The following is a 12,309-nucleotide window of genomic DNA, read 5'->3' on the forward strand; positions in this document are numbered from 1 at the left end:
TGGGACTGCAGCAACTAGTGAAGGGCCCAACACATCAAGCCGGACATACGCTGGATGGTTTGTTTACTAACAACCCCGACATCATGATGGTGGATGTTCTGCCATTAGCATGGACTGATCACAAAGCTATCATCTTCACCATAAAATCACGGACCCCCAATCCCCCTCAATGTAGACCAAGAAATAGGATAGGAATTAGGCCATGGAAAAACGCAGATATTCCGCGGTTTATGGATATTCTGACCTCCTCCCCACTTACAGGTTCCAATAGTCCGGATGTATTAACAGCCCAGTTCCAAGACTGGATCCAGAATGCGGCTAATCAGGTGGCCCCGGAGAAATTTATTTTCTCTAACAGAACCTCCCCTTCTGCAAAATGGTTTACGGAGGAGCTTAGGCTACAAAGACAACATTGTAGGAACTTGGAGAGGCGGTGGCGCAAGCAGTATTGCCCTGTAGCAAAGCAATCTTATAAAGATGCTCTGGCAATTTATAAAAAGGCCATCACTACGCAAAAAAAGGCTTTCTTCTCCACCCAAATTGAGACTTCTCACAATTCAGCGAGAGAGCTGTTTTCGGTGGTAAACACTTTGTCCAACCCCCCATCAGGACCTGGGATTGAACCCTCACAAACCTTATGTGACTCTTTGGCTACGTTCTTCTCCACTAAGGTTGCGGATATTTACTCTTCCTTTACCGTAAACACTAGAGGAGAGAACAGGGAGACAAGTCATCAAGCTCATAGTGGATATGCCATCTTCCCCTCCTTTCAGCCAGTCACTATTGACAAGGTTAGCAGGCTCATTGCCATCACCAAGGCAGGCTCTCCGCTCGACCCATGTCCCCCGATGGTGATGAACGCCATAAATGAGGCAATCTCTTCCCCTCTCACGGATATATGCAATGCTATATTCCAAACTGGCATATATCCAGTTGGCTGGAAGAATGCGGTTATAAAACCTCTGCTAAAAAAACCATCTCTGGACCCTGCAGTCTCAGCCAATTACAGACCAATTGCGGGTCTTCCTTTCCCAGCAAAAGTCTGTGAAGCCCTAATGAACCACCAGCTCTCGGAGTTCGTCGACTCTCATAATCTCTTAGACGATACTCAGTTTGGGTTCAGAAAGGGCCATGGGACCGAGACTGCACTTATAAAGGCATCTGATGAAATTAGATCCATCATGGACCAAGGAGGAGCAGCAGTCCTTATACTCTTGGACCTGTCCGCGGCCTTTGACACGGTCGATCATGCAATCTTGATCGACCGTGTCACAGCCCTAGGGATTGTCGATGTGGCAAGAGATCTTATCTCATCTTTTTTGAACAATCGCACGCAGACAGTAAGGTTGGGCAACTTTTACTCTCCTGTTTCCGCAACCCCATGTGGGGTCCCCCAGGGCTCCTCGCTAAGTCCAACGCTGTTTAATATCTATGTAGCGGACTTAGCGAGGATAATAAAAAATCATGGGTTGCGTCTGACGTCCTACGCAGACGACACCCAATTAGTCCTGGCAGTGCATAAAGATGGTCCAGTGGTGGCAGCAAAATTTCAAGAAGCAATGCTGGTCGTTTGCGCCTGGATGTCAACAAATTGTCTGAAACTTAATTCAGATAAGACCGAGGTCATGACCTTTGGCAACCTATCCCCTGAATGGTCACCCATCTGGTGGCCCAGCCAGATGGGCCCCCCGCCTGTTCCTGTTGCCAAGGTCAGAAACCTGGGAGTCATTTTTGACAGTAAACTGGTTTTCAATCATCACGTAAATAAGGTAGTGTCATCTGCCTTTTATGTTTTGAAGAAAATAAGGAAACTCATGCCCTATCTCCCAGTATCAGCAGGGAAAACCCTTATCACAACTTTGGTATTTTCGAAAATGGACTATGGGAATGCCCTCTTTCTGAATACTCAAAAACAAGTCCTACTGAAGCTTCAGTCTATACAGAACGCGGCAGCCAGAATTTTGCTTGGTATCCCCCGACGCCATCCGACAACCATAGCAATTCGACAGCTTCATTGGCTAAAAGTGGAAAACCGCATCAAATTCAAGGCATTATGTATTGCCTACAAAGCTATACATAATACAGGACCTAGGTTTCTACGAGAGGCTTTCCAATTGTACACCCCAAAAAGACAGCTCAGATCCGCAAATATATACATGCTCCCAGTCCCTCGAACTAAAACAGTGACTTGGGGAGATAGGCGTTTCATGGTAGCTGCACCCAAGCTATGGAACACCATCCCTCTCAGCATTAAAACCGCCCCCAACTTGGTAGGCTTCCGTAAGCTTCTTAAGACATGGTTATTTGACCAGTAAGCCGGTGTGTATTTGGTCCTTATCTGATTAACCACATGCGCCGAGACACCCAAGGGTAATTGTTGCGCAATAAAAATCTCAAATAAATAAAATAAAAATAAAAAATAAAAAAGATCTAGAGGGTGACTGCATTGTTATTAGTTTTAGAGAACCTTGGGTTGCCGAACTTATTTGCAGAGAGCCCAGATTTGGTCGCATTGGTGATGTACAGACCCTATCATTACAATATTTCTACCCAAAAATTAATACTGTCTCAAATCACAATCATTTCCCTACTGGTAATGGTTCAAGAGAACGATTCTTTCCTGATGTGTCCATCCATCCTTTGTTCCGGCCCCACCTCTCAAATCAATTTGCTCCACTTAGTTGGTTGGATGGAGTAGATTGACATGATAGTGGATTAATGGTTAATGGCCAGGGACACCTAGGTTTGACAAATGTTATTTCACCCTCAATTCTAAATTGTACACGGGAGCTAGTGGAAGATGTCATCTCCCCAGGAACTGATGTGGTGGAAATTTTGGACGACCACTTGAGTAATAATTCTCTTGTTGTCTTGGTGGTGGAAGAATATACTGAGAGTATGTGTTCTATTGTGTCGTGTGAAGGTCCAGTTGAATTAATAGACCCACCAGTTCTATTGCCGTCTGATCCCCCATGTGAGCCTGTAAACTGTTTAAAGGTACTGTCTTGGAATATTGCAGGGCTAAGGGGCAAAATGGTTGAGATTGACTGGGGGATCTTTGCAGAGCAATATGATGTTATGGTCTTTCAAGAATCTTGGTCGATGGAAGCACTTTTCCGGCTGGGCTTTTTGAATTTTTATAAACCAGCTCACAAAGGCCCAAGGGGACGGCCGTCTGGGGGGCTTGTAATTTGGGTTCGCCAATCGCTAAATGTCAGGATCTATGAGTTACCAACTTCAAATGATGATCTCATGGGTTTGAAATTGACTAGGGCTGAAACTCGGGATCTTTTGGTGATCAACGTTTATGCAAGGGGAAGACCTGGGGGAAAATGCCCTGAAGTGATGAAAGATCTTGAACTCTTGTTAAATGACATTGGTACTGACAATTGTGTAATGTTACTGGGTGATTTGAACTGTACAATTGAGCCCATATTGTCTATGGATGATGGTTGCTATGAGGAAGCAGACCAGCTTTGGAACATTCCCAGCTTAACTCTACCACCAGTTACTAAAGCAACAGAGGCAGTGCTACATTGGCTTGGGCTATGTCTGGAGTGGAACCTGAGGGCAGCCAATGGGAGGTCCAAGTCAGATCTTGCAGGAAATCCCACTTTCGATAATGGCTATAGCAACAGCCGTATTGACTACTGTTTATTTAAAATGGAGTACTGGGATCTTTTGGCAGATATGGAAGTAATTGCACGACCCGAAAGTGACCATAACCCTTTGTCAATCACGCTAAAAATGGAAATGGGCATAGATAGAAAACAAAATGTTGATATCTATACAACAGCGAATGCAGTCCTTACTAACGATTGTCGTAGGCTTCGTTGGGATAAGATTGTGGAAGACCCTAGTGTTTTGTCTAAGATCTCCAAGGATGTCACATTGGCTACAGAAAAGCTGGAGCTAATATTGGCAAATAGGGGCATTCTTGATCAAGTAGGCCCAATTCATGAATCATTATTTACCACAATAAAAACCCATTTTACGTTAAAAGGTGGTCTTAAACATAAAAAAAAGGTAATTTGGGGGCAAAATGCTATGATGCAAGCTGTAGGAAGGCACATAATCGCCTTATATCTGTAATTAAAACTAGGGATACTCAGGCAATTAAAGTTGTGAGGGCGGAGTACAGAAAAACCCTGAAACTTGCCAAAACTGTATGGGATGATAATCGTTGGCAGGACCTTTATGAGGCCAGCCTATCAGGTAACCAATTGAAATTTTGGCAGGTAGTTAAATGGGGAGGATGTGGTGACCTGCAAACCCCCACTAACCATGTCTCGGCGGATACGTGGGTTGAGTTTTTTTCAGCCCAGTTTTGTGGCAAGCAAACAAATGGTAATCCCAGCGAGGAGGGAATGTTGATTCTTCCACAGTTGGTGAACTGCGGACATGTGGTTTTTAGTGAACGTGAGACGGAGATAGCGTTACAATTAAGTAAAAATGGCAAAGCACCCGGGATGGACTGTGTCCCAGCAGACCTTTTTAAATATGATATGGAAAATTGGGTTCCGTATATCACTGCCCTGGCTAATGCCATTGCTTTGGGCGCAGAAATCCCGGTATCTTGGAGAGGGGCAGAGATTCTTCCAGTACATAAAAAAGGAGACAAGTCTAGTGCGGCGAATTATCGCCCCATTAGCCTTATCGACGCACTACAAAAAGTAATGGCCAGATTGCTGTTAGGCAGAATACAGTTATGGGCGAGGGAAGAACATATCTTGTCCCCACTACAGGCAGGCTTTAGAGCCAACACAAGCACTATCGACCAGGTAGTCAGATTCACCATGATTTACTGGAAGACGGTTCATCTAGGAGGAGGTACATTATACGCTGCATTCGTAGATTTAAAATCTGCGTTCGACCTGGTCCCTAGAGACAAGATGTGGTTGGCACTAAGTAAAATGGGAATGCCTCCTGACTTATTAGATTTAACGATTAGGTTACACAATCATAATTTTGCGAGAGTGAGATGGGGATCCCAAAGCCAAGTAACGGAGTCATTCCCTGTTACGCGGGGAGTTAGACAAGGGTGCGTCTTGGCACCATCCCTCTTTCTTCTTTTTATTAATCAGGTAGTGCAGTTCCTTTCGTCTGTTTCATCTGATGCCCCCGTATTGGGAGGGACTAAATTCCCACTTTTAATATTCGCCGACGATACCCTGATTCTGGCTAAAACCCAGGTGGGGTTGCAAACTGCCATTAATAAATTCACGGAGTTTTGTAAATTAAATGATCTGGAGATTAATGTCTCGAAAACCAAGTTTATGGTATTTTCAAAATGTAAACCTCGCAAGGGTTATGTTACCATGAACGAAGTATCATTAGAGCAAGTATGGGTAATGACCTACCTAGGCGTGTCTATTGATTATAGACTGCGGTGGAGAGAACAGATTGAGGCTATGTGCCTCAAACTAGCTAGGTTATCAGGGTGTCTCATGAAGGAACAGCGTTGCTCCCTCACGAAAAGAGTACTTCCCGCCACGAAAATCTATAAGGCTAAAATTAGTTCAGCCATTCTCTATGGCTCTGACCTATGGGGTCATGTTGATCTTGTACCACTGGATAAAATTCAGAACAAATTTTTTCGAAGCTTGGTAGGTTTACCCCCCTCAACCCCCGCAATCCCACTATTACTCGATATGGGCTGCCAATCTCTTAAAAATCAAGCTCTATTTAGAATGGTTGCTTTATGGAGAAGAATTTGGTCTACCCCAGAACTGATAATGTTTGCTAATGAGCTTCGGGAGGTTCAACTGTCCTTTGGCTCAGGGTATATACCCTGGTTCAAAAGTATTAAAGCAACCCTCCTTAAGATGGGTCTACCTTTACATTGGTCAGATCCAGGTAATCAAACCTTTCCCTCGAAGAATGAGTTTAAACAGTTGTTCTGGTCAGTTGTTAAAAATGATATGGTTTCACTTTCAGCTGGTTCTTCACTTACCAGTTCCTTCTTGCTTTATAAAGTAATTCCCCAACTTGAGACGTATTGGGATAACATCACCAAAGGCCTAGATAGAAAACTCTATCATCAATTTAGAGTAGGCACCTTACCAATTAGGGAATTTACTAACAAATGGCAGAATAGTCTGAAAATGTATTGTCCCTTTTGTTTAGGAGTTAATGAAACTGAGAGCCATTTCTTATTTGAATGTTATGCCTATCGCGCACCCCGTCTGAAGTGGCTCAAACCAGTTTGTCGACGAACTAAAATACGGGTGTGTAAAGAAGCAATACACATTCTAAGAACAAATACAGCTGAGTGGGTGTCCATTGGTTTGGCAAAATATCTTGGATGGGCTTGGGTAATCCGAGCAAGGTATATCAAAGAAGCTAGCAAGTAGCGTCCACTATTAATTTACCTAGATTATTTTGAAATTGACTGATTATGATCTAGGACATAATGTCTGTTATATTCGTTGGTTTTAACATTGTGTAAAATGAAAACTGTTCCAGATATTGTTGGTATAGCTTTTGTTGATAACTGCTAAGAAAAAATGTATTAAGTGGTTATTTGCTTATATTAAGGTTTATCCTTTTTAAATTTTGAATAATATCATTCTCTTCTTTTTGTTTCTGATAAATTTTTGTGTATGTTATGTCTTTTATGAAGGAAAACTTCGAAATAAAGACTATAAAAACTGAAAAAAACTGACTACAAAGGAAGTGCATGTTTTTTTCATTGCTATTACTGGTGTTTTGTGTATTTTGTTGGGGTGCATGCTTTCTATTGCTATTACTAGTGTTTTGTGTATTTTGTTGGGTTATGTGCATTTTAGAGCACATTTCTTCCTCTGGTATTATTCCATGGTGCCCTCAAAGCTCCTTGGGGCCCTGGGATTCTTGTTGACAGGTGTTAATGTTGTTGGTTGCGTTGATATTGTATTTGGTTGTGTTTTGTAGTTGTTGGAGATGAATCATGTTGATTAGAGGAGGCAGACGAATGTGATGTATATTGATGGATTTCCTTGGATGGTGACTGTCTAGATCCAGTCAGGGATCTGTGTGGATCATTATGTGTGCAGATGTGTGTGCCAAACGTCTTTGAAGTGTTTTGCCATCTGGTGAAGTGAACTGCTGTCCATTCGTGGTTGTTAGGTTCGGATGCACCTTTGCTGGTTGTGTGAAATGGTTTGTGAATGTGGAATAATTGAGTTAACTTCTGGGTGGTTGTTATGCAAATTAATTATACAGTCTGTATTTATCAGTCGGTGGTGTAATATTGCATTAATTTCTCATTCTTTCAGGATGCTTAGATAAATGTGATATTGCATGAAGTGCTTGGGAATTCATAATGTTCCTTCTCTACTCGTCAAAATACTAAATAATAGTGCTGGGGTTACTACAGGGTGGATGGGTGGGTTGATGGATGGATGGGTGGGTGGGTGAATGGATGGATTTGGATGGATGGGTGGGTGGGTGGATAGATGGATGGGTGGATGAATGGATGGGTGGGTGGATGGGTAGGTGGGTGGCTGGTTGGGTGGGTAGGTGGATGGATGGGTGGGTAGATGGATGGATGGATGGGTGGGTGGATGGATTGGGGTGGGTGGATGGATGGATGGGGACGGATGGGTGGGTGGATGGATGGGGACGGATGGGTGGGGGATGGTGGATGGTTGGGTGCATAGGTGGATTGATGGGTAAATGGATCGATTCAGTAAGTCCATATAGGGGTCACTACTGAGCGATTGGTAGACCGGTGGTGCCATACCCTAGAGTTCGTGTGATTGTTTACCGGAAAGAACGTAATTTAAAGTTTTGAGGAATGCCCGCGGGTTGGGTGTTGACATTGTCTAAGGAGATATGACATAGCCATGGGTCTGCTCTTGTACAAGGCGCCTCTTCATAGAAATGTGACGCGGCCTGGCTCACTTTGCTGCTAACACGATTAATAAACGGAGCAGAGAAGATGTCGGTTTGTTCTGACAGCCTGAAGGCCCCAGGAGAGCAAACACAGCAGAGGCTCCTGCCTCACGTCTGTGCCTGTCTTGTTTGAACTATTTCACCACCGAAACACACAAGCGTTCCTCAAAAGGCCAACTTCACACAGGAACAAAGTAAAACTGAGATCTCCCGCCTGGGCTGTTTGTATGGGACTTTGGTTTCCTTTCTTTTTGTTTTTGAATAAATAGAATGAACAGGCTGTGGGCCCGGCAGACTGAGACGTGCACTCACACTCACACACAGATACACACACTCAGACGCACTCACACTCGACGATGGTCGCACACGCTTGTTCGCACACACCGCACACTAGCACACACTCCCAAACCCAAGGACACCGTTATTTACACACATACACGCTCAGACACACCTGCGCGGACACATGCAAGCTCACATGCACTCACACACCAGCAGAGAGCCACGGTGCCACACGCACTCAAGCACGCGCTCAAACTCCACCGGAGGCACTGACGGTCTCACACACCCGCGGGCTCACATTCATACAACCCCGCACACACTGACGATCACACAGCCACGCCGCAGAAACCTTTGAGATGTCTGCCCTAAAACGGGAAGATGGCTGACAGCACGCCCACCTTGTGTTCAAAGCAAGAAGGGGGCGTCCAGCCCTGAGCATCGACCTTGAGCAACCACCAAGGGGCATCATCAAGAAGGAATAACATGGACATAGCGCTTGCTACCCAGCCTTGAAGCTTCCTACTGCTGGGTGCAACAGATCCTACCCAGGTCTTACCCACCTCAGCTGCACTCATTTTATCGGCTTCACGATGGTGAAAGGCAGAGTCCGAATCCATATCTTGCACCTGCACTATTTCCCTGCGGATGGCACCTCTAGTAACTGTTTTTTGCACGCTGTAGCGCATCTGGACAGGTCGGTACATTACCATGGGTCTTGTGTTTTGCCCGCAAGAGTCTTGCCTTGTATTGGTGGCATCAGGTGCCCCATCCCCGCAGGTCATGTCAGAGCAGCGTTGATGCGCGTGCCCCGCGTCAGCCTCCCTACACGGCCAGCAATCACCAAGGGCTCAGCGTAGAGGCGAGGAGGAGCAGGATTTCAGCTGGATCTTTAAAAAAAAATGGTGGCCGCAAACTTCCGAAATTTTCGCAATCGGGGGGGTGTTTTTTTGCGTTCTGAGTGACGGATGACGTCACAGAGCGAAAGAACGCAAAAAAACACGCCCCGAATCCGAAAGAGACGGGCCTTGATTGGAGTGACGCCCCTCTCATCCAATGGCTGGCCTCCGTTTAGGGAGCCAGCCAATGGAAGAGAGAGGCGGGTTCAAGCCCCATACTAAAATCATTAAATCTCACACCGGACACTGCGCAAGCGCAGCCTTCGGTCCTCGACCTAAAAAGGGCTACCCAGACTACAGAAAATTAGATCATCCTGGAATCAAGAAGGAACCTCTGTCAAGGAGAAAGCTGGAAGACTGAAGAGGAAGGACTGTCCTGCTGTGTGTTTGTGGGTTGAACTGCAGTTGCTTTTTTGGAGAGGGGAATGACTTTGCTGTTGCTGTGTCCCCTTGATTGAAGAGATCTCCAAGGGCCTGAGGAGAGCTGGCCTTCTGTTAAGAAGTCCCAGGAACAAAAGGACTTCACCCCCAGCTTCCCCCTGAACTCTGCTGTATGAGTTCTGTCCTTCCTAGAGTGCTTGATCCAATTGTGGGGCCTCTGGAAGTTGTGCCTGCTGTTTGGGGAGCTGAACAAGAAGGAAAGAAGAAGATCTGCAATTTTCATGCATCGCTCGCTTGCGGAGTGCATCCCCGACATTGTGAGGAAATTCCCGCTGCCGCGAAGATCTAGATCGTCGCAGCGCCAGTTGCCGCTGCAAGAACCGACGCATCGTTTGCTTGCGGAACGCATCGCCCCGGTGCGGGAAGATTCCTGTTGCTGCGAGTATTGTCGCAGAGCCTGTCATCGCTGGGTGAGATCGCCGCACCGCTTGCTAGCGGACCGCATCACGTCGCTGCGAACATCGTCGCAGAGCCATCGTATCGAGGGGCCGCGAGAGGAGAAGATCGATGCTGCGCATCGCCGCCGCACCTGAGGTCGTCGCCGTCCCGAAGATTTCGCATCGTGCCTGCGCGAGACGCTTCCTATCGGACCTATGCACCGGAATCCATACAAAGTATCGCATCACTCCCCATACAGACCGGATTCGTCGCAACACGCCCGCTGCGTGCAGCGGATCTGTCGCATCGCCTCCCCGCGGTCTCAGGAGTGACGCAACACTTGTTTGTCAACGCTGCAGCTTCCATTTGGAGCTTTTGTCGCATATACAGGTACTTTGGGCTAAACATGACGCAACTGTGGATTATTTTGACGCAAACCTTAAAACTCTTTGAAAATCATATTCTTGAACTGTGTATGTTGGATTTTTGTCGTTTTGGTCTTGTGTAGTTTAGATAAAGATACTTTATTTTTCTAAACTGGTGTGGAGTCCATTTGTGGTGTTTTCACTGTGTTACTGTGAGTGTTGGTACAAATAGTTTACACATTGCCTTTGATAAGCCTGTCTGCTCGTGCCAAGCTGCCAAGAGGGTGAGCAGTGGTTATCTAAAGAGTGTATCCCCCTTACCCTGACTAGAAGCAAGGGTCCCTATTTGGACATTGGTACCTACCTCTGCCAACAAGAGACCCCCAGATCTAACAGTTTCACTTGTGTAAACCGAATAAATATAATAAATGAAATGAAAACTAATTCAGCCTAATCTCATCTGACCTAACCCATGCAGTCATTTTTTCAAGCAAACAAAATCAAAAAGAAAACAATCCTATCTGACTTGAAACATAGTATAATTGGTCCCGTTTCAATCTAATGTAGTTACATCCAACTAGTATCAATCCCAGTGACTAAGCACAACACAGTTGCACCCAACTCAGGACTAACTTTAATATTCTTGTGCAATCAAATAACAGAAGGAGACCTGCAAACTAAATTCAAGGCCTTTTAAGGCTGCAAAAGGGACATTTATTTATGAACTGTTTTGATGATCTGATTATCAGCCCATCCAAAATACCTTTGGAGGTACAAGGAGTAAGGCGAACGAAGAAACCCAGAAAGTAGCTAGAGATGGGCCCCACAAGAGGTCAACCAGGAAGAAAAATACATCTAGCCAACACTTTTGAGAAGTCTCTTTAAATATTTGTATTTTATGTTGGTTTATCTATGATAAATGACAGAAAATGTCACCTTGGCTGTGCAAATATCCGCTTGATAAACTAGCAGTAGGGGCAGACCGTAGATGCATAATGTAAATGTAAATGTAAATGTAGTGTATTTTGTAGAGCGCACAGCTGCCCCAACGGGGCGTCCCGGCGCTGTATAACGCTGTGGAACCCTTCCTGGCTCTCCCTGTGAGAAGCCCCTCCTGGGCACCCCCTAGGTGAAGCCAGGCATCCCAGTGTTGTAGGGGCCGTTGTGGAGATTAAGCAAGCTATTGCCCAGAGTTGCAGCGTGGGACTCATGATTAGAGTAGGCACCGAGGCGAGAATTATCGAGTCCGCGGACATTGAGCTCAAGACCCTGCCGCGTCAAGACTTGAACCCTGGTCCCAGGCCCGATCTCTGCTTCAGAGTCTGCCGCTCTAACCAGTGACCCACACTTCTCCATAATGAGGTTGTATGTTATTAACATAGCATTAGATGTAACTTCACGAAATTTCTTAACTAACCACCTAACTTGGCTTTCAAGATTAGAGGGAGGGCAGAAACAATTTCTTCCTCGGACCCAACATTTATGCTATGACTTTCACATTTATCTATGCAATCAGGATTGGCAGAAGGAGATCCTTCTGATACCGTCTCCCAAATATGTTGATTATGCAGTACATTTGCTTCATAAGATGGACAATATACCTAACATTTCCGAAGTTATGCTACTTGCAATGTTAAACAAAGATGTCTGTTCATCAAAGCTGTGTGTAGTTAAGGTACCCAAATATTAGCTTGATCCTCATGAGATTGTAAGATCCATGATGTTCAACTTAAATTGCACTTCTTGGGGTTTGCCCTTCATCGCAGTAACCCAGGTACTATGGTAGTTTCTACCAGTGACCGAGCGATTAGCTGCTGAAGAAAGTTAATAACCTCTGTGTTTATAATCGCCAATCCCAACTGAATCCATTTTGTTTGCTCTATAGGCCAAACAATCATCTGCATTTGTACAATCATGTTCCAACTTTTGTTAATGGCTTTGGGTCAAATGCTCTTGTTGAGTGTGGCTGGCAGTGCCGTCAATGAGGCGCAGTTTTTGTAATCACAAAAAGTTTGTAAACAAGGACAACTCGCCATCACCCAAAACTAACAAATCAACTGAACTCTACTTGTTGC

This window comes from Lissotriton helveticus, chromosome 1_1 (assembly GCF_964261635.1).
Source record: "Lissotriton helveticus chromosome 1_1, aLisHel1.1, whole genome shotgun sequence".
In the NCBI taxonomy this organism is placed as follows: Eukaryota; Metazoa; Chordata; class Amphibia; order Caudata; family Salamandridae; genus Lissotriton; species Lissotriton helveticus.